This window comes from Sciurus carolinensis, chromosome 12, assembly GCF_902686445.1.
Source record: "Sciurus carolinensis chromosome 12, mSciCar1.2, whole genome shotgun sequence".
Taxonomy (NCBI): Eukaryota; Metazoa; Chordata; class Mammalia; order Rodentia; family Sciuridae; genus Sciurus; species Sciurus carolinensis.
Window position 1 is genome coordinate 115,836,811 of NC_062224.1, and position 24,506 is coordinate 115,861,316.

The 24,506-nt window shown below is 48.1% G+C and overlaps 1 long non-coding RNA gene across 3 annotated transcripts in view; it reads left to right on the top strand.

The window, feature by feature from the left end:
* Positions 1-445: 445 nt before the first annotated feature.
* LOC124962394 (uncharacterized) overlaps positions 446-24,506 on the top strand; it is a 68,793-nt gene continuing 44,732 nt past the window's right edge. The window contains exon 1 of one of the 3 annotated variants that reach the window (XR_007104469.1): positions 446-990. This is a non-coding gene — a long non-coding RNA (uncharacterized LOC124962394). Of the gene's footprint in view, positions 991-1,049; positions 1,188-17,820; positions 17,929-24,506 lie in introns of those variants that run through there. The other 2 variants (XR_007104468.1, XR_007104467.1) reach the window with 2 other exon arrangements.

Below are 24,506 nucleotides of genomic sequence, written 5' to 3' on the forward strand. Positions count from 1 at the left end.
CTTCCAAAGAAAGGGTCCTTCCGGAGTTCAAAGTCGCGCTCCTGCCTGTCTCCAAGAGGACGGCGGCGCGGCGGGCGTCAGCCCCGCAGCCGAGCCCGAACTTGGAGGCCCCTCCCGGGCCGCGGGGGCGGGACGCGAGGGCCCCGGCCGGCACCAGGGAGCGGGCCAGGCCCGCAGCGCCCGCCGGGCCCGCGCCCGGCGTCTGGGGCGCGCCCGCCGGCCCTGCCCCGCGGCCCCGCGCACCTGCCGGGCGCCGAGCCCGCGCCGCCCGCACCCGCGGCCCGCAACAAAGGCGGCGGCCGCCCCGCCGGCCGCGCCCGCCCGCCGCCCGCGCACTCACCGCCGCCGCTGGCCGGGCCGCCGTGGACGCGAGGGCCGCGGCCGCTGTCACGGCGCCATCCTGCCCGCCGCCGGCTTCCGTGCGCGCGGCCCCTCGGGAGGCAGCGCGGAGGACACGTGGTGGGCGGAGGGAGGGCCCGGCCGCAGCGGAGCGTGTTGGGAGGCGAGGGGAGGAGCGGCGGATGTCAGCAGGCCTGGCGGCGCCGGGACGCGCCGCGCCCACCTCCTCGCGCCGCTTCCGGCCGCCGCGCCCGCCCGGCCTGCGGCCCGCGGGGCCCCGAGCGCCCGGCCGGCCGGGCCCCGCCGAGCGCGCCCTGCGCCCCCGGGGCGCGCACTTGCTCGGGGCCGCCCGCCGCGCCCGGCTGCGCGAGAGCGCTCTGGAGGCCCGGCTGCGCGGAGGCGCGTCCCGCCGGCGGACCGGTGCCGCGGCCCCTCGGAGCGCGCGGGTCGTCGGGTGCCCGCCGGATCCGGCGCGGAGCCCGGGGACCGCCCCTGAGCGAGCAGGGCTCTCCCTCCAGGTCGGAGGAGGCGTTGCTGGCGGCTCCGTGGCCCACGGACCGAGCGTCCAGGAAGCCCTTCCTCCTGAGAGAGTCTGGGCTGGGATTCTCGTTGGCACCTTAAGAAATGATGACTTTGACACTTAGTAAAACAGTAAGGACTTCATTCAGAGAAATGGGAGTCAACACGCAATACAGCACCCACGGCTGGGGATTTGTCGTCTATGAGAAGAATAGGGGTGTGGGGGTCACCAGATGGAAAATGACCGGGACATCAAAGTGGGGGATGTTTGCTGAGCCGACCGAACAGGGCTCTTGCTGAAGGCAGGTCAGGGTGATCCGGCATTAGAGGTGAGGGACGAGATACTTGGTCAGAGATGAAGGGTGATCAGCCCCCAAGGTTTCTAAATCCACTTTGCAGGATTCTTCCTAAAACTCGGCTGGGTGGGTAGAAGGTCGGGAAGGGGTCAAGGAGTACATCTTTGTCACTTTTAGGTTTGTCCTGAGACCTGCCTACCTGCTGGAAATGTCACAGAGCTGAGGCTTTCCAGGAAACTGAGGGAGGGTGAAGACACCTGTCCCCACTCAAATCCCAGTTCTTAGAAGGATTTCAAACTGTCACTCAGAGTAACAGGTTCATGAGTTTATTGAAGGGATAGGAAAAGGGAATGGGACACTCTCAAGGGACAGAATGGGTCCTCTCAGAGAGAAGAAGGGACAGTATGCCTATGCACCCCAGTTTTATTGGGGATTCCAGAGAGGTTTCCAGAGAGTCCACCCAGGTCCACCTCCTGACTTTTGACTGACAGCAGGATGACATCAGACTTTCAAGTACCCACTACCATGAAACTCTGGGTCACCTTGGCCCATGCTGACCATGGTTCTAATTGGATTCTTAACGGTAAATTGGTACAGATTTTGTGAGTAGGAGGAATTATCCTTATCTCCCTAAGTTTCAGGATCTGGTCTGTGCAAAGGGTCACAAAAGTCTCCCCCTTCAGGGTAACTCGGGTTCCTCTCATCGACTTTATCTGCATTTCTCCTGCAGATAATGGGTAGTTTGCTGAGGAATGTGATGTGTCCTGTCCACTTAGGCCAGGCAGGGCTGATCTCATCCTTCCTCCTAGGGAACGATTGCAGTACACCGGCTATAGGGGTTCCAAAGATGCCCCCCAAACTCCTTTTGAACTCCTGCATCCTATGGTGAACACAGGATTCCAGTTTCCCTGGGCGGAGCTTCGGGGCCTCAGTGCCGTCCTTCATCCTGGAGGCCTGTGGTACATTTTCACATGTACCTGGGGCAGTGTCACCAGCGCATCCTTGCTGAGGCAGCATGTGCAGAAAGTACTTGGCGTGGCCACTCGAGGTCCTTTGGTCGATGCAGTGTGGGTGTGAGTCCGAGAAGTCCTCTGGGTCTCATATGCTTCCACTTGCACCTCTCAGGCTTTTGACCTCTGCCATGACAGGGAACTTGGAAGGTAGTCATGCCCTTTGTTCCTAGGAGTCAGAATGACGCACATGTTATGAGCCGTCCTGGTGTTTCTCCCCCTTTGGCCTCTTTTGAGGTTTACTTCTTGTCGTGATTTACTGTAGTTTGGATATTGTATCAATCAGAGTTCTCCATGGAAAGAGTGAATAGGACATGCACACGTGTGCACACGCACACATTATAGAGAGGCTTACACAATTATGGTGGCTGGGAAGTCCCACGATATGTTGTCCACAAGCCAGGGAACCAGGAAAGCTGGTGATACAATTCAGTCCAAGACTTAAGGTCTGAAAATCAAAGTGCACGTGTTCATGTGTGCACACGCGCTTGTGTAAATGACAAAGTCTGATCAGGGCCTCCGTGTCTCATGATGGCCTCCCACATCTGTGGTTGTGAAGGGAATCCTCTCTTCTAGAACCCCTCTGTTTTAGTCAGCTTTTTGCTGCTCTGACTAAAGGATCTGACCAGAACAATTGTAGAGGAGGAAAAGTTTATTTGAGGGCTCAAGTCCTCAGAGTTCTTAGTCCATAGAAGGCTGGCTCTATTCCTTGGGCTCGAGGTGAGGCTGAACATCATGGTGGAGTGTGTGGCAGAGGGAAGCAGCTCACATGGTATCAGGAAGCAGAGGTTCCACTCTCCAGATACTAATTACCACTCCCTCCAGCCACACCCCACCTGCCTCAGTCAGCACGCAGTTAATCCCATCAGAAATTAATTCACTGACTAGGTTAAGACTCTCTCAACCCGATCACTTCTCTGAACCTTCCTGCATTGTCTCAAGTGAGCTTTTGAGGGACACCTCACCTCACGTCCATGCCTTTACACGCCGACAGCCACACCCGGAGATGGTGTTACCAGCTGCGTGTCCCTGAGCCCAGTCAGGTAGGCACATCGATAAACCCACAGAGATGACGTCCCAGGTGGGGCTTCTTTGGCATTCTTTCTGCTCGCTGTTCTCTGAGTGCTGGATCTGCAGCGGGGTTGATGTTGGCCATTGACTTAGGAAAAGCCCCTGTAGTTGTCACCTCAGATGCTTCTGCTCCTTTCTCTCTCCGCTCCTTTGGATATTGTTCTTTTTTGCAGCTTCCTAGCTGTTCTGTTTTTTACCCTGTTTTGTTTGGCTTTTCCATTTGGAAATTTTGCTGACCTACCTCAGGCACAGAGGCGCAGTCGGCGATGGGCCTGTAGAGTTCTCGACTTCCGTGACGGTACCGCAGTGTCAGAACTTCTTTCTCGGAGGCCCCTCTCGGGACATCGCCTCCTCTTCTTGCACGTGGCTCACTTTTGCCTTCAGAGCCCTGAGCACATGGCTCTCATGGCTATTTCTACTCCCAGATCGGATGACCCCAGATCCCCGCCAGTCTGGGTCTGGTTCTGATACTTGCCTTTTCTCTCCATCTGCTTCTTGCCTTTATTTTTCGCTGTCTCTCAGGTGAGGAGCCCAGGCCTTCCATGTGCAGTGCAGGCGTGTTGGGTGGGATTGGCTGCTGGCTGTAGCTGTGGGGTCGGAGCCGGGGCTCCCCCTTCTGCCTTTGCCTCTGTCTCCTCTGTTGTCTTCCGTGTCTCAAGAGACTTTTTTTGGTGTGTTTTTCCTCCTTTTTTTATTGTGCGTTATATCATAGACAGTGTTGGGATTTGTCGTTACATACTGGTGCGTGCACATGATATAACTGTATTTGGCCAATACAGACTCTCCTAAATCGAGGCTTGCAGTTCTTTGAGAAAGCCCCTGAGACGACACAGGAGCCTGAGGATGGAGAGAGGGAAGGCCTTCTGTAGTCCTGTGATCAGGCCCCAGTCCTAGCAGGCTGGTGACCCTGGGCAGTGACCTTCGAAGGAGCTTCAGCCCCCTCCTCAAGGATGGGGTGGGTCTTTCCCTTCCCCGTCTGTCAGACTCTGGAAAGCCCAGGCTGGTTAGGTTCTGACGGAATTGGTCCCCTCGGGCAGACTTTAGTTAAGAAGATGGCTCTGGGTGACCTTCTCAGTGGTTGTGTGTCCCTTTCCTGTTGCTAGAGGCACACGGGGAGTTTTCTCTGCTCTTTCCCCTGAGAACCTGGAGGGGTTCCTGGAGGGGAATCTCAGGGACGTGTGGGAGTGCTGCTTCAGTTTGGGTCTGGACCGTCCTCCCAGGGCTCTTGTGTCAGCTGGGGCACTATTTGGAGGCGATGGAAACTTTGGGAGGTGGGGCCAGGTTGGAAGGGTGGGTCACTGGGGCTGTGACCTCGCAGGTACATTTCGTCGTGGATCCTGGCTCACTTGCTGCTTGCTGCTTCCTGGACCCTTTCTGCCTCCTGGTCTCCAGGAGCCTGCTTTGCCCCGCACACCCTGTCCGCCACAGGGCTCTGGCTCACCACAGACCCAGGAACAAGCGTCAAGTGACCAGGGACTGAAACCAGAGACCAGGAGCCAAAATCAATATTTCCTCCTTGAAGTTGACTTTTCTCTGGTAATTTGTCACAGAGATGAAGAACTGACCAACACAGGCCCCTGGCGTCTGGTTCCAGCTGGTCTGGGCTTGGTCTTCAGAGCTTGGTCAGGCGCCCTATGGGGCCCCCCAGGCTCCAGCTCTGCTGGCTCCCAGCCGACCCCGTGATGGTGATTCTGTGCTGCTCCTCTCTGTGGGTGTGGGGAGTCCTTTTGACCTGCAGCCTTGGTTCCTGGAGGGCCTGAGTCTTGCCCGTCCTCAGGGTTTGGCCTTTTCCTTTCATGTGACCGGGGGCAGTAACTTCCCAGCTCCTCCCTTGTCAGAGTGCGGGTGCTTCCCGGGGAAGTCGTGTTAGAAGGGCAGAGATGGACTCTGGCAAGGTCCTGCTTTCCCTGCCTCCCCCTGGCTGGCCAGGCTGGAGAGCAGCTGGGGACCGAGCGGCATGGCCCCTTCATGGCTCCCCTGCCCCACAGGTGATGCAGGGCCAGCAGGGACGTCTTTCCAGCAGCGGGATCTTCTTTGAGACCTTTTAATGTCTGTGACGTAAAGTCTGTTTTATCTGATGTGATCTGTCTACTTCTGCTTTGCTTTGGATTATGTTCATATGGATGTCTTTTTCTGATTCTTAAAAATGAAGTTTCTCGTCAACAACATATAGTTGAGTCTTATGTTTAAAAAATCTATTCATCGCTATATCTTTTAATTTGGAGACTTTAATTCATTTATATTTAAGGTAATTATTGATGGGTAACATATAATTAGCATCATTTTATTATTGTTTTGTAGGGTTTTTTTATAGTTCTTTTCTTTCTTTGTCCATCTCCTGTAGTGTTCATTTGTGACTGAATCATTTTCTTTAGTATCGTGCTTTGGTTCTTTGCTTATTGTTTTTGGTGAGTCTATTATTATAGGTTTTTAACTTGTGATTACTATGAGGCTTACAAGGGACAACTTTTGATCACGACAATTTTAAAATGGTAGCAACATTGATGGTAAAGATAGAAAAAGACAGAAACTAGTAAAAATCTCTACACTTGCACTCCATTCCTTGTGATATTTTAGATTGTTTTGATTTGCTTTTTGCAATTCTGGGAATTGAACCCAGGGCCTCATGCATGCTAGGCAAACACTCTACCATTGAGCCACATCCCTAGTCCCTGTATGTTCTTTCTTTCTTTATTTTGTACTAGGGGTTGAACCCAGGGATGCTCTACCACTGAGCTGCATCCCCAAGACAGGGTCTTATTAAGTTGCTTAGGGCCTTACTGATTTTCTGAGGCTGGTCTTGAACTTGCCATCCTCCTGCCTCAGCTTCCTGAGTTGCTGGGATTACAGGCATGTGCCACTGCGCCTGGCTGTATCCTTTGAAACAGCACAAGGTACCTTCTCCTCCAAGAGCTTTATCAATGTGACTCTTCTCAAAGAGCCATAGGAGACAGCTCAGAATGGAGGTTTTCCTCTGAAATCTCATTCAAGGGTGGTAAGCCAGACCTGGACCTTATTCAGCTTGTGGGTTGCATGTATTCCCTCACAGCTGGGTTCATGATAAAGACAGTAATATGCAGATCTCCTGCAAACAGCCTGGCGAGATGGCTTCACTTTTGGAAAGTCAATCCGATCATGAAATCTTCTAGTGGTGTGATTTGTTCCACGGTTCTTTTGACACTTGGGAAGGGAAATGCAAGCCCTTGTTCACAGTCTTTTATCATGAGCACTCTTATTAACACTATTAGTTTTCTTCTCCAGCTGTCCTTCACAGCGAGGTGATTTACTGTACTCAGTGTGAAGTTGAAAGCTGGAAGGTGTCTACTTTCAACACTGGAATTGGTGACAACCTTCTTATTTTCTGCCAAATGGTGAGGCCACACTTTTAACCCTGTGGCCACAAGTCTTCTTGAATAATGCCTGCCTGATTTGTGGCCTGTTCCTTCTGAGATTCAACCAGCCTCGTTAGGGGCGGGAAGTAGCTGGGGTATAAGGCAGTGCTGATCCAGGAGATAAAGCCCCAGAAAAGGAGCCCAGCAGGCAGGTTCCAGGATGTGGCAGCAGGTGGAGGTTGCCGTGACCCACTGAGGGCCCCACTCTTTGGGAACACTGCTCAGGCTGGCCTGGGAGTAGCATATTACTGCCCAAAAGGCTCTCGATTCTTGTTGGTAACAGTGGTGTTCGTGCATTGTAGTAGCAGATGTTTACTCCAGTCTTTGCAGTCTGGCTTTGCACCTGTCTCGGAAGGTGGAGCAGGAGTTTCTTCTCTGAGCCTGTGGTCACTGCTGCTTTTTTCCAGCACTAGATGGCATCTTAGGACCAGATTTCCTGGAGTCTGCAGCTGGTGTAGTAGCACTGGTTCAGCACTAGATGGCACCCCAAGCCCATGTTTGTTGAAAACCTACATTTGGTGCTTTTTCAGAATAGACTAAAGGTTAAAGTGATTCCATTTATTCATTTAGAATTTTTTTTAAAGAAACGATTTCCAATTATAAAAAAGTGTGACTTTATTTTCAATGCAAAATTCAGAACACTTAATTTAAAAGTTACAAGAGGAGCATTGCTAAACAATTAGGCAGCTTATTTGAAACCAAGATTTCTAGATAATTGTGAGTGATGCTAAGCCTAAGACTATAGACTCTTCTAATTTATTATTAATATTTTAAAGACATTTTTGTGTCACGGAATGCGCAATTTACTATCATACCCAGAAATTCATGTTAGTGGGGGGAATTAATGTGCCGTTAACTAGTTCTGTTAGAACCACAGGGTTGTGGCTCCACCCTCGATGGCTTGGATCTGGGTTCTCCTCACTCAATGAGTGATGAACTACCAGAGCAAAAGCAAGGGACTAAGAAGGCTCTACACCTCATGTACCCTGTGCTTCATAGTCGACGTTGTTATTTCAATTTTTACTGAAAGGAAAATGAGACTTAAAATAGGAAAGAGCATCTCCTTGCAGTTGGTGTCAGGACTGTTTATTCATTTCCAAAGACAGTTATTTTTTCTTTTTCTCTTATTGAAAATGGCACTCCATTGGTTCCACCTGGGGTGACTCAGCAGCGCAGACGGTGGGTGAATCCTCCTGGCTTCGCTCACACACAGTAGGCTCTTGAGCCTGGCCTGGTTGGGGGAGCACAGTGTACCTGGGTGCAGCCCTCCTTGGCTGCCTGGTGACCTGGCCTCATGCAGGCAGGCTTGATTCTCAGAGTACTTTCACTCGTTACCTTATTTGATCCCTGCAATAATCCCAGGACATTGGCAGGAGGGCTACTATTTTTACTGTTTTACAGATGAGAAAACTGAGGTTCAGGTGGACTGAGTGACTTTTTCAGGATAATACCAAATAAAAGGTAGAGGAGAAACTAAATCCAGGTGTCCAGCCCCACCAAGGCACCTTGCCTCTTTCTCAAACTCTGTTTTCCACACCACGCCCAAGTGACTGTGATGCTTTCCTCTCGAATGTTTATCCCGTCTTCTCCTTCCCTCCTCAGATTTTCTGAATCTGGGAAATGTGCTTTGAAAGCCAAAGAATGGAAAGCACCTGGACCTAAATGCACAGGCCCGCGGGGAGGAAGGCTGGAGGCCGAGCTCCCCCTGCTGGGCACTCCGGGCAGGGCAGGTGCTCTGCACGGGATGTAGGGCGGAGGTAACCTTGGCAGTGAGCTAGGAAGCCAGTCCTGGGGGAATTCAACTCCCTCTTGCTCTCTGTAGCCCTACTGGAAAAAGTACTGTGAGGATATTGATAATTGAGGTGGGATTATTAGAAATAATAAGAATCGTATTTGTAAAAACTGCATATTACTCGTATTGCAAAAGGAGCCTGGGCTTTAGAGCCAGGCACATCACGGGCATACTACCAACTCAGCTACTGATCCATGAGCTCTCTAGCCTCGCTTCCCCTCCCGAGAAAATTCCAGTATGGCACGTGTGCCAGGTGGCTCCCACAGTGTGTGGAACACATGGACACTGAGTGGAGAAGAGACAAGGAAGGCCGAGGAGGGAAAGACACAGTGGGCATCAGAAATGCTTGGCTAGAACGCCAGGTGTGGTACACACCTGTGATCCTAGCGACACAGAGGCTGAGGCAGGTGGAGTGCAAGTTCAAGGCCAGCCTGGACCACTTACCCAGGCTGTCCAAAAATAAAAATAGAAAAGGCCTGGGGATGTAGCTCAGTTATGAAGTACCCAGGTTCAATCTGCAGCCCACTTCATGACATTTTATTAGATGTTTTATATAGTTAGTTCTGAATTTTTCACTTTTCCATTTTCTGACATATACTGATTATGGACATCAGTGAACTTGCCCTTGAAGACGATTGCCTACTTAACTCCATAAGCACCAAGGGCAAGACACCCCTCCCACAGAGGAGGGGCCTCTATGCCGAGTTCATGAGCCCCAAACAAAGCAGAGGGCAAGACCCCTCCTTTCCTGCTGCACCCTCTCCCCACACATGCTCAGGCAGGGCTGAGCCGAGGGGGCAGCCCCTCTGAGCAGGTGCTTTGACGCAGACTCGGGTGCACAGTTGAAATAAGCAGAAAGAAGGGTCAAGAAATACACCTCCGCCTTCAAAGGCCTGGGAAAGGGATCCGTGATTTGTGATCCGAAGGGGAAAGTAACGTGGGTGAGACCAAAAGGACGTTTCAAAAGCCGCTCAGAGAAAGAGGCCATCAGGCGAACAACTGCATTTGTAACTTACGGAAACTTCAGAACATCTACCTGATGAAAGCCTAAAGACACCATCGTCACCTGATCAAAATGGCCTACGACGTCATCACACACCTGTGATCCATGACTGCGCCTGTCAGAACCATGGGCTTACCAAAAGGAAGCAGTGCTGGCTGACTGCTTCTGCTAGAGCGTCCTTGCTGTCACTGGAGAGAGACGCTGGCCGGCACATGGCATCTGTGGATGATGGACGAACCAGCAGATTCTCAGGGGCCGCCAAACGTTATCTTGGGAGGAGAAATAAAAGACAAAGCGGAAATGACAGAGGGGAACTTGTCTCCCGGGAATGCTGAGCCCGTTGTGGACAGGGCTTTCCTGGCTGGTGCTGTGCAGTATCTTGTGTGGCCAGCCAGAAGGCTGCAGGCGCCTAGCACACAGCAGCCTGTGGGGACGCTCTGGGGCTGGACACCCACCAGCCGCGGCGAGGACAGCAGCCCCCTCCCCCCTTCTTGCCTCCCTTACCTCTCCCAACCCTCTCGCAGGACTACCTTCTCTCCAGGAGATACCCACACACGCAAGAGCACAGGTAACAGCAGTAAAACGATCAGGAAGAGGTATATTGGGGGTATTTATCACCTCTGCGTTTCACGTACTTGATTTCAATTTAATTTTTGAGAATGGCTGTGTTTAACAACTGCTGGTCAAAATCCCTGGCAACCTAACAGTTGACCTTCGTGGGCTAGTACGTGATCAGCACCCAACTCAAATAATCAGGTACTGGATATTTATTTAAAGAATGGGTCTGTTTGCTAGGCAAGGAAATAAGATGACTTATGTAGTAGTTCAAAGCTGAGGAGAGAAGATAATACGATTTAATTCCACTAAAGCCGTTAGGGGCGTGACAACCTAGAGGTGTTCCTTAAGATTGTCATTGTTTTCTTAGCTCTGTGTCATCACTGACCCCAGCCCTTCTGAACAGGTTTCTGAAAAGAAGTTTGTTGAGATATAATTCATGTACTGTTGTGTTAGTCGCTTCCTGTAGCTGTGGCAAATGCCTGAGCAGAACGGCTGAGGGAGGAAGGACTCGCCTGGTGCCCAGTTTCAGAGGCTTCAGCTCACGGTGTGCTGGCTCCCCTGCTTTGGGGTCCGGCAGGCCAGGAGGCAGAGCGAAGCCTGATGGCACAAGGGCCTGGTGGAGGTAAGCTGTTCAGCTCATGGCAGCCAGGAGGGGGAGGGAGAGCGGGGAGGGAGGGGGCGGGCATGGGGCCAGGCAAGACAGAGTCCCCAGGGGCACGCCCTCAAGGACCTGCTCCCTTCCAGCAGCTCAGCTGACCATGGACTGACCCTCTGAATCATGGACCAAAAACGAACTTTTCCTCCTCTAATTGTTCTTGTTAGGCATTTTGGTCACAGCAATGAAAAGTCAACCAACAGAGAAACTGGTCCTGGCAAGTGGGGGTTGTGGCCCTCACTAACCTGACCGTGTGGTTCAGAAGCTTTGGGAGCTGATTGTGGGAGAAGTCTGAAAGAGTTTGGAGAAGGCTCTGAGTGGTGTAAGTGGAGCGGAACGGGCGGGCTAGCACATCTCAACCTAAACTGACGTGGAAGGACGGACCTCGGCACATCATCTTGTTGTTACACCATGTTGATTTGGAAAGTTAGTTTACACTTAACCACTGGGTGGTGACATAATGGTGTAGTTAGGCAAAATGTGCTCAGATTATTCTGCATTTGCCAAAAAACTTCTGGTAAATTATTACTAGCAATTGTTTGGCCAAGGAGATGTGTCCACCAAGAGATCAGGCCAAACGTTTTCAGTTATCAGCTGCTGTGGTTTCTTCTTTCTTCCGTATCGTACATTAGTGCAAGAATCTAGTTTGTTCACCAGAACTCGGCTCTCTCTTATGCCATCCTGTAAGCAGCAGGTGACTAAACGCTACGCCCCGAAGGGCTTCCACTCTGGCCATGACAGCCAGGGTCAGGAGCACCCGAGCTGACCACAGTGAGTGCACAGGCTTCCACAGGAGGTGAAGGGCAGCAGAGAGGGTGTGCAGCCCTCGGTGCTGGCTGAGCTGTCCAGAGGCCCGGGCGAGCGGCAGAGAGAACTGTGATTCCTCGGGCTCGGCCTGGCGAGCCTCTTGCAGCTGTGCAGCGGCCTGTGCAACACAGGTAGCTTTACGGCCCGAAAGACCCGGTCACCTCAGATCCGGTCCCGCCGTTCCTTGGTGGCTGCATGACTTTGGGCAAACTGGTTTCCTAGCTGCACAGGGGGCAGTACCGATGTACCACTGGGGGCTGTGCAAGGTCCAGCGCTGCGTCCACATCTCCTGACGACGCTGCCTTGGTGTGGGCACTAGGGCAGTCCCAGCCCTTCACTCCTCTTGCCCGTCGCTCTCTAAACGGTCCAGTCTCGCCGATGTGGTTTCTCATTTACGCCTTCAGATGGTGACGAGATACGAACAGCGAGAGAAATGGTTGGCTTTTCCTCACTCTTCTTTTATGAAAACCCTGTCCTTCTTTTGAGCTTCACCTAAAATCAGCTTCTCTTTATCATCATCATTATGCGTCTTGGCACTTTATGGTCTATTTTACTGTCTATTTTAGGAAACAGTATTTTGATTTTCCAAGGAGAGGATCAATCCTTAGGACTCTGGATTATGCAACGGACTTCATTTGAGTCCCAGTGAAGCCAGCCCGGTGCTCGGCACGTGGAGACTTAAAATGCTTAGGGATTCAAAGTGGAACGGGCTGGAGGCCCAGTTGCAGCGATTTGAAGTTTAGAAGGCAAGAGTTCAGCTTAGTTGTTCTGATTCTGAGCTATTCTTTATCCCAGGGTTTGCTGAAGTTTGAAGACCCTTCCAGTCTATTAATTGGACTAAAAATACACATGCAATAATGTAGATACAGTCAGAAAAATTTTCCTTTCTTCTGAAAAATGTTTCATTTAAATAACTTGGTTGAGTATAGGGATTGGAGGGCAGCAGCCTGCACTGTACCTTTCCTGAGATCCCACCCAATGGAACTGCCATTCCGTCCCTGTTCCCGCTGGGGTTGCTGTGTGCCTGTGGGTGTAAAACTCAGAGGCGATGCAAGCCAGTTCCCTTACTTGCCAAAGCTAAACAATAACAAAGTAGGGCTACCAGGGAAATTCTAAGACAAATGCAAACAGGGTTTGGATTACCTGCTGTTTACATCCGTGTCACCGAGCCCCATGTCCTTCCTTGTCTCCCCAGTTTTTCAGTGAATGGATCTTTGTTCATGATCATGAACTGTTCTGACATGTTTTCCAGGAGGCAGGAGTCAGGGAGATTCACCCTGCCCCCGGATGTCCCAGCCTTCCCATGATGCTTCACTCAGCGTCACAACCAACTGGTCCCTAGAGGAGCTTATGTCTTCCCTTGGCAGTGACCAGTAGGCGCCCTGTTCTGCCAGCAGCTGGACTCTGTATCACATCCAAGTAAATGTAATGAATGTATTAAGGGACACATAATCCATTATAAATTTCTGAACTCAAAGAATAGCACTATAGCAATAGTAATGTCATGATATAATTTTCCTCTTAATTTTTGTAATGTTCCTCTCTCAAAATTTTCACCTTCAAGTCTCTAAAACTCCCAGAAATTTTATATCTGGATCATACTAACAGATTTACACTGAGCTGATTTTTTAATACTCTGCTCTCAGATTTGAAAACCTTTTCTAATTTTAAAAGTAAAGCATTTCCATTCAAGTAAAATGAGTACTATTTATGTAACTTTTTCAAAATACAGTTTCTTTAAAACATCAGACCCTGGTATGACAGATAGTAGCTGACTAGGCAGTGAGGTAGAGGTGGACGGATAGATGAGGATTCGTGCCCACCCAACATCCTGTGCTCAGGTTCACGACGCACGCATGCCGTGGCTCCAGCTTGTCCCCTCCGAGGCCCAGGAGTTGCCCTGCGGCAGTACTGAGGGGGGCTTCTCGGGGAGGTTGGTGGGGGGCTCCTCGCGGGGGTGCCACCTTGTTCTTGGCCTCTTTCTCTAACTGGGCCCATGCCATGTCATTTGCCTGCCTTCCACGTGCTTTCTGTGTTCGGTTCTCCTTTGCATTCTGTTGGTTTCTGTGATCCGGTTCCAGTGTTCTGACTGGCCTACCGAGTTACAAATCCTATTGCTGCTTCCAGCCTGCTCAGTCTTTCTGCTGGGCTCCTACGGGGCACTGAATCTGTCAGTTGTAGAATGAATGCCCATTTGACGTTTTCAGATGAATCCAACTCTCCATTGGAGCCATCTGTGCACTCACTCCTTCCATTTCTCCTCTGAATTTACATCAGCTGCTTAAAGTCCTTGCTCCCACCTCCAACCAGGATTTTCCCCTGGTCTTCTCCTGTTGTTCGTGTTTACTCTTGATCTTCAGGTAATTTTCTTAGTGGTCCATCTGTATAGGTGCTGGGCATCGCATACAAAGGCCTGGAGGAGCCGGAGCAGATGGCGTCTCTCCCCAGGGGGTCTCGCATTCTAGGCATGGGGAGGGGTTGATTTCAGTCCCTACAGGAGCTGAGTCATTGCTGGGCTGTCGTTACCGAGACCAGTCTACTTCTGGTTCGGTTGCCCTGACGATGACGCTTGTTGCTGCCCCTCCCTCTGGACGCTTGTTGCTGCCCCTCCCTCTGGCAGGGTGCTGTCTCCCACGCCTCAATTTACTATGCTGTCGGGCTGCAGGAGCCATCCAGGTGGAGACTTACGTCTCGTTTAGCTTTCCCAGATGGACTCCCCAAAGTGAGCATGTTATCTCTGTACCCTAGCTGGTGGCTGTGACCCCCTAAAACACGATCACTGCCACGCGGACATGGTCTTTCAGTTCCTGCTGATGCTGGGATTCACTTTGTCGACGGGCTGTTTGTTGGCGTGGTTTTCCTGCCCCTTCTCCACCCTTTCTAAGCCAGCTGCTGAAGTTCAGTGTGCTTCAAACTCGAGCCTCAGAAGTCATAGCTGAACAGCACATGGGCACAGCAGCAATCCTCAAGGTCCAGCCCACAGATGGCAGGTCCATGACGCCCTTCAGAGTCTGACGGGAGAACTAGCCTGTGGTGCTGCCATCTTTATTTGCTGTGTTCAGCCTGTTGACGTTCACACTACTGGCACAGAAGCAAGACATGCAGGTGCCTCGGGACAGCCTAAATATGATGCCCAAGGGTGCTGTGGTCACTGCGCTGTTCAGGTTGTAAGCTGAATTAGGGGCTCTCTTCAGGAACAGCTCTTTGAAAAGATCGTTGCACAAACTGTGCTTGCTCTGCCTGGGTGTTTGGCAGACAGTTTCTGAACAATGGAGGAGTGGCCTGTCACTTCAAGGAAAACAGCGGCAGCGTCTGCCATTGAAGATAGCATTAGAGCGTTAGAGTATGGGGAAACTTGAATATGCACCATAAGCTTGATAGTTTCCTAATACTTAACAGCCTTTCTGATGAGAAGTGTGATTCTCTGATATTGTGTAATGGTTGAAGGCCAAATTTGGAGAATCTGTGCAACTTGGGAAACTAATCCTTCTGAACCACCAATGCATGATGTTACAAAACAACTGAGACACGTGTACAAAAGGGCCAGTCAGGGCAACAGATTTCAGTGTAATAGACCAGAAAATAATTCATCAATACAGTTTTATTGCAGCTTACCAAGTTTTGTTTTAAAATCAAATGGGACTATCCACAATTACCTGCAGTGACAATTAACATATGATCCCTGTTTCCATCCACATCCAAGTGAGGTTGATTTTCCTTCATAAACTTCAATCAAAATAATGTAAGTAAAAGATTAAATGCATAAACAGATGTTATAATCCAGCTGTCTTCTATCAAGCCAGACATTAGCTTTTAAAAATGCAAAACGATACCACTCTTTTCATCAAAACTTCCTTGTTCTGAACAGATAATTATTTTAAAAATATTTTATTTACATTAATGTGCATATTATTTTAAATGAATAAATACTGTAAATAAATATCTTAAAAATGTCTTAATTTCTAATTGAATAAATACCAATAGACTTAACTTACTTAAAGAAGGGTTATTTTGAGGTCTTTGAGAATTTTAAGGGTTTAAATGGGGTTAAGAACCACTGATATTTAGAATAAGTGTAGAAATGTTGCTATTTACTAGTTTTTTTTTTTTTTACTTCATCCCAGATAAATTATGTAATTGGTACGCTTTATGAAATAAAAAGATAGTGGGTAATTTGTTTTATAAAAAATATTACTCATTAGGGATAGCCTCTTAAGAATATGTTTAAATATTAATAGCAAATCAGTATACAACAAAACAAATCAAGGCTGGAAATCATCTCTTAAATTTTAAAGGAAAAAGCTAAATAGAAAACATCCATTATTAAATTCCCAAAGGCAGAACCTTGGATTTACATGGTTATAAAGGGAGAAATTTTGAGATGGGCTGTCTTTTATATAAAAGAAATCATTATATTGGTTGTTGTAGTGGTATGAACTGAGAAGGAATCCAACAACTTCTCACGGCCAGGTTCATCCTCTAGGGTACTACTATTCCGGGCTGGAATCTGTCCACTGTTCTCATCTGAAGTGTGAAACTCTATGCAAGCCAGAAATTTACTAGAACGGTGCCGAGGACTGGAGCCAGACTGGAGCTCAAAGGAGCCCTTTCCCACTGATCCACCATCTGACCATCCAGTCTTGCTTTTGCTTCTGGTACTTTGGGAATCCCATCCAGGGAATTGTTGCCTGTACTGATATTTTGGTGTTTCCCTGTGTGAATTCCTTGGTATTTTATTCTAGTAGTTTCAAAGCTGCTGATATTACAGTAAAGTCTTTGATCTATTTTGAGTTGATTTTTGCACAGGGCAAGAGAGGGAAGGATACAGTTTGTCTTCTACACAGGACACCCAGCTTCCCCCAGCACCACTTGTCAGAGAGACTGTCCTTTCCCCAATGTATATTTTTGGAACCTCTGTCAAGAATCACTTGGCTAAAGATGTGTGGATTTATTTCTGGGTCCTGTGTTCTGTTCCCTTTGCTTATGTGTCTGTTTTTGTGGCAATACCATGTCATTTTTGTTACAATGGCCCTGTATGTCTTGAAATCAGGTATTGTGATGCCTCTAACTTTGTTCTTTTTGCTCAAGGTTGTTTTGGCTACTTGGGGTCTTTTGTAGTTCTATATTAATGTCATTTTTTCCCTAGTTTTGTGAAGAATGTCATTAATACTTCGATGGGTAACATTGAATCTGTAGATTGCCTTAGGCAGTGTGGTCATTTTAGCAATATTAATGCGCCTCTCTGTGAACTGCATTGAAGGTCCCTCAGGACCAAACATTCCCAAGGAGACTCATAAAAACGGGAGCAAAACCTTGGCGGGGTAGCAAATGCAGCTCGCTGAGCAGCACTACTCCTGCTGTTTGAGTCCTGAGCCATGGAGTAACGGGACCTGCCGCCGGCCTGAAGTCTTCCACGGTCAATCTCCCCCTTTCAGATCTTGAAACCTCGTTTCATGCTCTCCTGTCTTTGAGGGTTTCTGCTGGGAGATCTGACGGAGTTTCCTCTAAGTGGTACTTTGCTAACAGGTTTTAACGTTCTTTCTTTGTCCTGTACTTTTGGCGATTTAACTATGACAAAACATACACCCCAAAACATACATCCCGGGACCTACCTCCTCCAGGCGCACTCGCCCTGCCTGTAGTTACCACCCCGTTAATCCATATCCGCAGGATTAACCCACTGATTAGGTCACATCGCCACTGATCTAATCGCTTCGCATCTGAACATTCCTGCATCATCTGACGCTGACACTCTCCGGCCTGCCAAGCCGCGCGGTCAGCAGACTGCCCCGTCCAGAAGGGCTGCAGGGCGGGAGCTGGGCGGAGCGCGGCGGGAGCTGGGCGGGAGCGGGGCGGGAGCGGGGCGGGAGCGGGGCGGGAGCGGGGCGGGAGCGGGGCGGAGCGGGGCGGGAGCGGGCTCTCGTGGGTTGGAGGGCTGTCAGGCCTGGTCCGAAGCTCTGTGCAGCCCGCCATGCAGGTGGCAGGCCCTAGGCGCTACCAGCCAAGGTGTGCCAACCTGTCACCCTTCGGTGGCCAGGGCGCTGTGTGGACGCCTGCCGCTGAAGCCCGCTCCACAGTAGCCCCGGAAACTTGGAGCGCAGACCAAGACCTTCAACCTCCCACTTCCTGACCTGCCAGGAGAAATTGGAAGTGCGGTAGAGCTAAATGGAAGTTGGGACTCCAGAGTGGACCAATAGCGTTAGCGCTTGCAACCCAGCATGGTTTGGACCAATAGCGTTAGCGCTTGCAACCCTAATTAGCATAAGTTTGGACCAATAGCATTGGTACTTCTTTCAAACCCTAATTAGCATAAGTTTAGACCAATAGCAGTGAGCCAAGTACTATATAAACCCCTAGCTGCGCTCTCTGCGGAGGGTCTAGTGGTGAGTGTCGTGTGCTCCGGGATTTGTTTCTGTTTTTGTCTATGGTAAATTCTCTGATTTGAGAACTTACTCGTCTAAGAATCTGCAATAAAGCAAGTGGAGGGTGAGTGTTGGGTTCTGCTGCGTGGCTTTGAGAACGGTAATGCTTTTTAGTTGGGACTCCCATAGCTTGCTTGCGTAGACCCCACCTGCCAGCTAAAGTGATAAATTTTCATCTCAAAACTCCGGTTTTAATCTGTGAGTTGTTGGGGGACACTTTCTATCTAATCGGTAATAATTACCAACTTCTCAGATCTATTTGGTTTGCCTTCCTGTGTATAAAACTTGAACTTGAAAGGAGGTTTATTAAGAGTTAAGAAAACCACAAGCCCCAAGTGAAGTCCACTCGCAGTTGGTTTCTTCAGACACGGTTGAGTCTGGGACTTGGAGCTCTTGGTGTGGGGGTAGGATATTTTGGTAGCCACTACAATGCTCACAAGGGTGCACAACCACCTTTTCATAAAATAATAATCTTGATGAAGGATATTTGTCCTGTAATTTCCCAGTGGAAACTGCTGGCTTCCTCCCCTCAGCTCCTACGCAGAGCAGTCCGTGTTTGGAGATGCCTCTCTAGAGATTTGGCTCTATCAAGGAATGTGAGGCCATGTGCCGGGACTTGGGAAGAACCTGTGACTCTGACTCAGATACGGGATTAGCATCTTTGCTGAAGCGATGTGCTTCTCGCATTCATACACAAAACAAAGGCAAAACCCAACTTCTATGATTTTATAATACAAGTTTGAAATTAAGCTCAACAGTAAGATTTTTGCATATCAACTTCCTTGATTGAATGCTCAAGTTGTTTTTTCCCCAATTTTCTGGATTTGGCTTCTAGAGAATTACTTCAGTTGAAGATACCTAGAACAGAAACGAGTTTATGGGTGTGAAAGGGTGGACTACAATGTAGAGGGGGAAGGACTGTCTGGAGAGTCGCTGCTACTACAGGGAGCCTGATTTTTGGGTGTAGGATGTAGGCTGTAGCAGAATCCCAGTGGTTATATGATGAATGAATTTGACGGGGAAAAACTACATCAACAGATGAGGGGTGGGGGAGAAGATAAGTTTTAGGTTTCTTTTTACATCTGGTCACCAGGGAGTTTTAAGTGTGGGTGTAGGTGAAGATGCTGTGGTAGCAGACGACTAATATTTACTCCTCATTCAGCCTCACCACGTCCACTTCTATATCCAGCAGAAACCAGGAAAAAAATGGACAGTAGATGATAATATAGACAAATAACTCGTCTGTGAAGGGGGCAGTTGAGAGTTGTTTGAGATACAGTAATGTTGTGGTTGGATCCCTGAGTGTCTCTCAAAAGCTCATGTGATGAAGTCTGGCTTCTCCATGTGGTAATATTCAGAGGAGGGCTTTTGGAAGTGACTGGGTCATGAGAGCTCCGACCTCATCAGTGGATTCATCCATCAGTGGCTTTATGACTTGATTGCAATCTGGGGAGTTGGTGGAAACTGTAGGAGGTGAGGCCTGGTCAATGGAAGCAGGTCACTGGGCGTCTTCCCTGAAATGGTATATCTTGTATCCAGCCCAGGCAAGTGTGAGCATTGACTGAGGGGCTATAACTCTGTATGATTCAGGGTAGACTACTTGTAAACTCAACCTAGAACCTTTCACTTATACAGATCACTTAGGACCTTAGTAAGTATCCTCCTTCTCCTGTAGGAAGTAGATGGCCAGTTAGCCAATGCCATGAGTCTGCACGAATGATAGCTGCCGTGACCTTACTGTCCATTACAATGACCTGACCTTTGGAAGTTGAGTGCTGCCACTTGGCCTCTGCTGCAGTGGGGTCAGTGACACTCCCTGCATTTAGGTTTCCCATTTGGTGACTGAGTTCCCACACCTCCCTCTGGCCTACTTGGAAGAGTGATTTCCCATAGTAACAATGAAAGACAGTCTTCTGGAACCCTCAATGTGGGCGAGTGGGTGATAAATGACAAATCTACCCTAACTTTCCAGTCTTCCGAAGCCTTTGACTCTGTTTCTCTACTTAAGCCAAAGCAGGTAGGGCAAGATGGGTTCCCCAAATTGCATTTCTAATGATTTTCCAGGTAGTTATGATGCTTCTAGTAAGTGATTACACATAGAACCATAGCTCAAGATCCTAAATATTTTTCATTGCCTCCCAATTCATAATGGAATTGTGTCTCATTCTGTTCTGAGCTTACACACACATGCACAAAGAGCTTGCTAATCTATGTTGAACGGAGAAAGCTGAAAACGTGAGAAAGGGTTCTCAAAATGTTAATCTATAGTGTACAGAGTGTTTTGTTGGATTATCACCATGGGTGCTCTTGCTTGACACCCTGGATTTAATGCATTCATTCCTGCACATGGAAAAGGCCCTGATGTTTAGTTGGTTGTCTACTAAAACTTGGATCCAATATCTTACGTTTCCGGGCACGATGTGGAAGAATACATCTAAAGGCCTAGGGAAATAAGATCTATTATTTGCGCACTTGGCTTACCTTGACTGTGGTTTCAGGGAGAGCCCAGAGTATGCTCTCCTCATTAAGATGCTGATGATGCGTCAGTGAGGGGAACGTGAGCATCCCTGTGGGACTGTATATGGTGTTTCTAGGGAGGACAACTGGAAAGGGCACCATTGAACTTGGTTCCCTCATTTCAGGATGATGGTATCCCAGAACCGTGGAGGCTGGGTGCTAGTACTTAATCATGGGAGAGAAGGTTGGTACAATCATGGTAACGGGCAGCAAGAGAGTAGTGGCGTGCATAGTGTGCTGACCAGTTAGGATCTGTGTCACTAGGTAATGAAGCCATGATTGTGGGCTTATTAGAATGTTACTAAATTTAAACAAGTGGAAAGTCTCTTGAGCTGATGAACAGAAATCTGGTGAGCAGAAATATGGTTTCGAGTTCCACAGCATGTAACCATGATCTCTTGCCCAGTTCTTTTATCTGTGCAATCCAGAGATTGATGTTAAAGTCCTCGAATTGAAAGAGACCACATCTTCTTGAGGAAGGACCTTACAACCCTGCTACAGATATGCAATGTAAACCTTCCTCTTTTAAGTTTTTTCTAAAGGGACTTGTGACCTTTTATTAGGGTGATTGCTCCTGGGATTATTGAGTTAATTCTAATCCCTTGGGCTTTAAAATGTCATCAAGGTCCTCTGGTCAGCACGGAGGCTTCAGGAGGTCAGGTGGTAAAAAGAATGGATGAATCTCTTTCATCTTGGGTCTCCCTCACCTAGTCTATGATTATTTTCATCCATCTTGTGAATTCCTGGTTGGAATGGAGTTGTGTGGAAATGGACAGATCTCTACACTGATCTTGCTTTCCAAGTCAGGCTGCGCAGTTTAAGTTAAGCCTGGGACACAGGGAGGTTCAGCAGCAGGACAAGACTGGTGTTTTCCTCCCAAGTTCTCAGGCCAGCAAAGTGAGAGTTGCTTGAAGTGTAGAATGGGTGAGTGTATCCAGGGGCTACGGTAGGTCACCTTCCAACATGTCTATTGATGTCTTCCTTTCATCCCTGTTTGTGGGTGCTGCTCTTCACACCAAGACTTGGGGCTGTGTCCCCTCCCCTGGAATCGGGCAATAGGAGCTGGCCTTGAGATTTGTTTTTCCAATTGATGTGTCAAAGTGATGTTCTGGGGCTTCCAAGACCACAGGCAGCTTCGGGTGAAGGCAAGAAGCGAGAGCAACAAAGATAAAGTAGCGTAATTCTGGTTGAGATTAGAGCCAAGGGGCCCCAGCCCGACTCCAGGGTTGAGCCCCGTGAAGCCTTCTAGCTGCTTTCTGCCTGTTTCGGTCCATTCTCTTTTAACCCAAAGTCATTTTCCCAAAATACCTCTGGTTATGTCATTACCCTGCCCCAAACCTTTAGCAGTACCCTGTTGCCCAGATCAAAAAGTCCAAACCTCCACCCATTCCCTCCCAGGCTGGCTCAGCCTCGCCTGGCCTGCCCAGCCTGGTGTACTGACCCTCCAGAGCAGGCCTGTGCTTCAAGTGCCTGCTTCAAGTATCCTCAGAGATGATGGATTCAAAGCACGGTTCTCACTAGGGTTTGGATTGAATGTGAAATCTTGTCACTACTATAAAAAAATTGTCATTTGCACAGTGAGGAGTCCTTAAAATGCCGTAAGGGGAGGAGCTCCTTCTGTCTCATTTTCTTTTACAATGGCATGGCCTAGCCATGGTAGATGCTCAAAAAACATTTATTGAACAAGCAACGGAGCATCTTAGAAATATGCTTCTTTGACTTCTAGGGAGTGATAAGAGAGTGAAAAGTGGCCCATCGGTGACCAACTCTTGGAAGTGATCTCTTGCTGCCCTGTCCTGCCCTACACGGAACTTGGGAGATGCAGAAGCTTAGCTGAATTTAGCCTGATCTTGTGCATACGATTGGATGTTGTGAAAGAACCACATGTCTCAGGGGCTGGCTTACAAGATGTCCTCCCTCCTCTTTCAACTGCAGTTTTTAGATGGTCACAGGCATTTGTGTGAATTTTTGCCATTTTCATGAATATTCTTTGCTAGTTTCTGCGTTTTGGGCCATCTGGCTGGTTTTGCAAGGTTGGTTGTTACTGTAGCACACTGACTTACTTGGGTGATTCATTGACATGGGAATCATGAGAAAACAGCTTTGGTAACAAATCAGCTGCCCCCGGGTTAGTGCAGCATAGGTGAATAATGAGCTTGTTTTAAGGTTTCTGTGAATTAGAATTTTTCTGCAATCAGATTTGCCATATGTTCCCACGATTTGGATTTCAGAGTACAGATAATCTGATGTGTGAAGAGTCTCTGGCAGTTCCAAACCTGCCCTTTTTTTTTTTTTTTTTTTTTGTGGTACTGGGGATCAAACCCAGGGAGGGCTGCATGCCTGCTAGGCAAGCACTCTACCACTGAGCTACTAAACCTGTTCTCGATTTTGATCTTCGAGGAAAAAATTCGGTTGAGATAAACTCTATCTAAAAGTTTCTCAACTCAATCTGAATTTTTTCTGAATAATTTTATCTACTCATTGTTTTTTTCTGAGCTCAGACTTTCAAATGATTACACCGTTGCTTCATGTCCTCACTTGTTTCTTTTTTTTAAACAATCTCAAATTTTATTTATTTTTGCTTCTCCCAAGCATTATTTTTTAAAGATTTTTAAATATTTGTCCTAAGTTGTTGTACGTGACAGCAGAATCATTTGTTTCTTAGTGGACGTTTTGTTACCTGCTTTGCTTGGCTTATTTTTGGTTGCTGGGTGTGAGAAGCAGCACTGAAGTTACAGGCACCCTTCACGAGGCTGGTGCTGCTGACTCAGTGAGTGTGACTTCTGTGATATCAAGTGTCAACAGCCACTCTCTTATCTGAAATCTGCTCTGATTTCGCAGTAACAAAAATGTAAAGCGCATAGTGTTACCACTTGAAGAAACTGATTTAGATTCACTCTAGTTAAAATTCTGGGGCTGGAGTGTAGCTCAGCACAGCTTCCTGGCTTGTTCTGGGCTCTGGATTCAGTGCCCAGCACCACCCCCTCTCCACGCCCTCCAAAAAATTCTTCGTGTTTTCTCTGGTTGTTTTTCTTCTGTCTGTTGTCAGCTTGTATGTCATTTGCAAAGGGCAATCTATTCTGCTTTGGGGAAGAAAATTCAGTATCTGGAAAGAATTCTATAGGCAAAGACTAAGTCAAGAGAAATGGCTTGCACACTGGCGCTGTCTCTGCGTCTCCCAGAGGAAGGTTTCCCAGGCTCTGGCTCTTTGTGAGAGTTGCAAAGCAAATGTTGCCTTTTTTCTTAGTGTAGAGCAGATTATTTGGAGTCCTCCATTAAAAAAAATAAAAACTTGTAGTTATTGTGAATGGGGTAGTTTTTCTAATTTCTCTTTCAGTAGATTTGTCACTGAGTTGGGAATCAATCTAACAAAAGAGTTGAAAGCCTCTACAATGAAAACTACAGAACACTAAAGAAAGAAATTGAAGTAGACCTTAGAAGATCTAAAGACCTCCCTTGTTCCTGGATAGGCAGAATTAATATTGTCAAAATGGCCATACTGCCAAAAGTGTTATATAGATTTAATGCAATTCCAATTAAAATCCCAGTAGATATTCTTCATAGAACTAGAAAAAGCAATCATGAAATTTTTTGGAAAAATAAAAAACCCAGAATAGTTAAAACAATCCTTAGCAAGAAAAATGAAGCAGGAGGCATTACAATATCAAATCTTAAACTATACTGCAGAGCCATTATAACAAAAACTGCATGATATTGACACCAAAATAGACAGGTAGACCAATGGTACAGAATAGAGGACACAGAGACAAACCCACATAAATACAGTTCTCTCATACTAGATGGAAACTGCCAAAAATATTCACTGGGGAAAAGATGGCCTATTCAATAAATGGTGCTGGGAAAATTGGAAATCCACATGTAACAAAATGAAATTAAATCCCTATCTCTCATCCTGCATGAAGTTCAACTCAAAGTGGATCACAGACTTAGGCACTAGAACAGAAACCCTGTACCTAATAGAAGAAAAATAGACCCAAATCTTCACCATGTCAACTTAGAACCTGACTTCCTTACAAGACTCCTAAAGTGCGAGAAGTAAAATCAGGAATCATTAAAGGGAATGGATTCAAACTAAAATGCTTCTTCTCAGCAATGAAACAATAA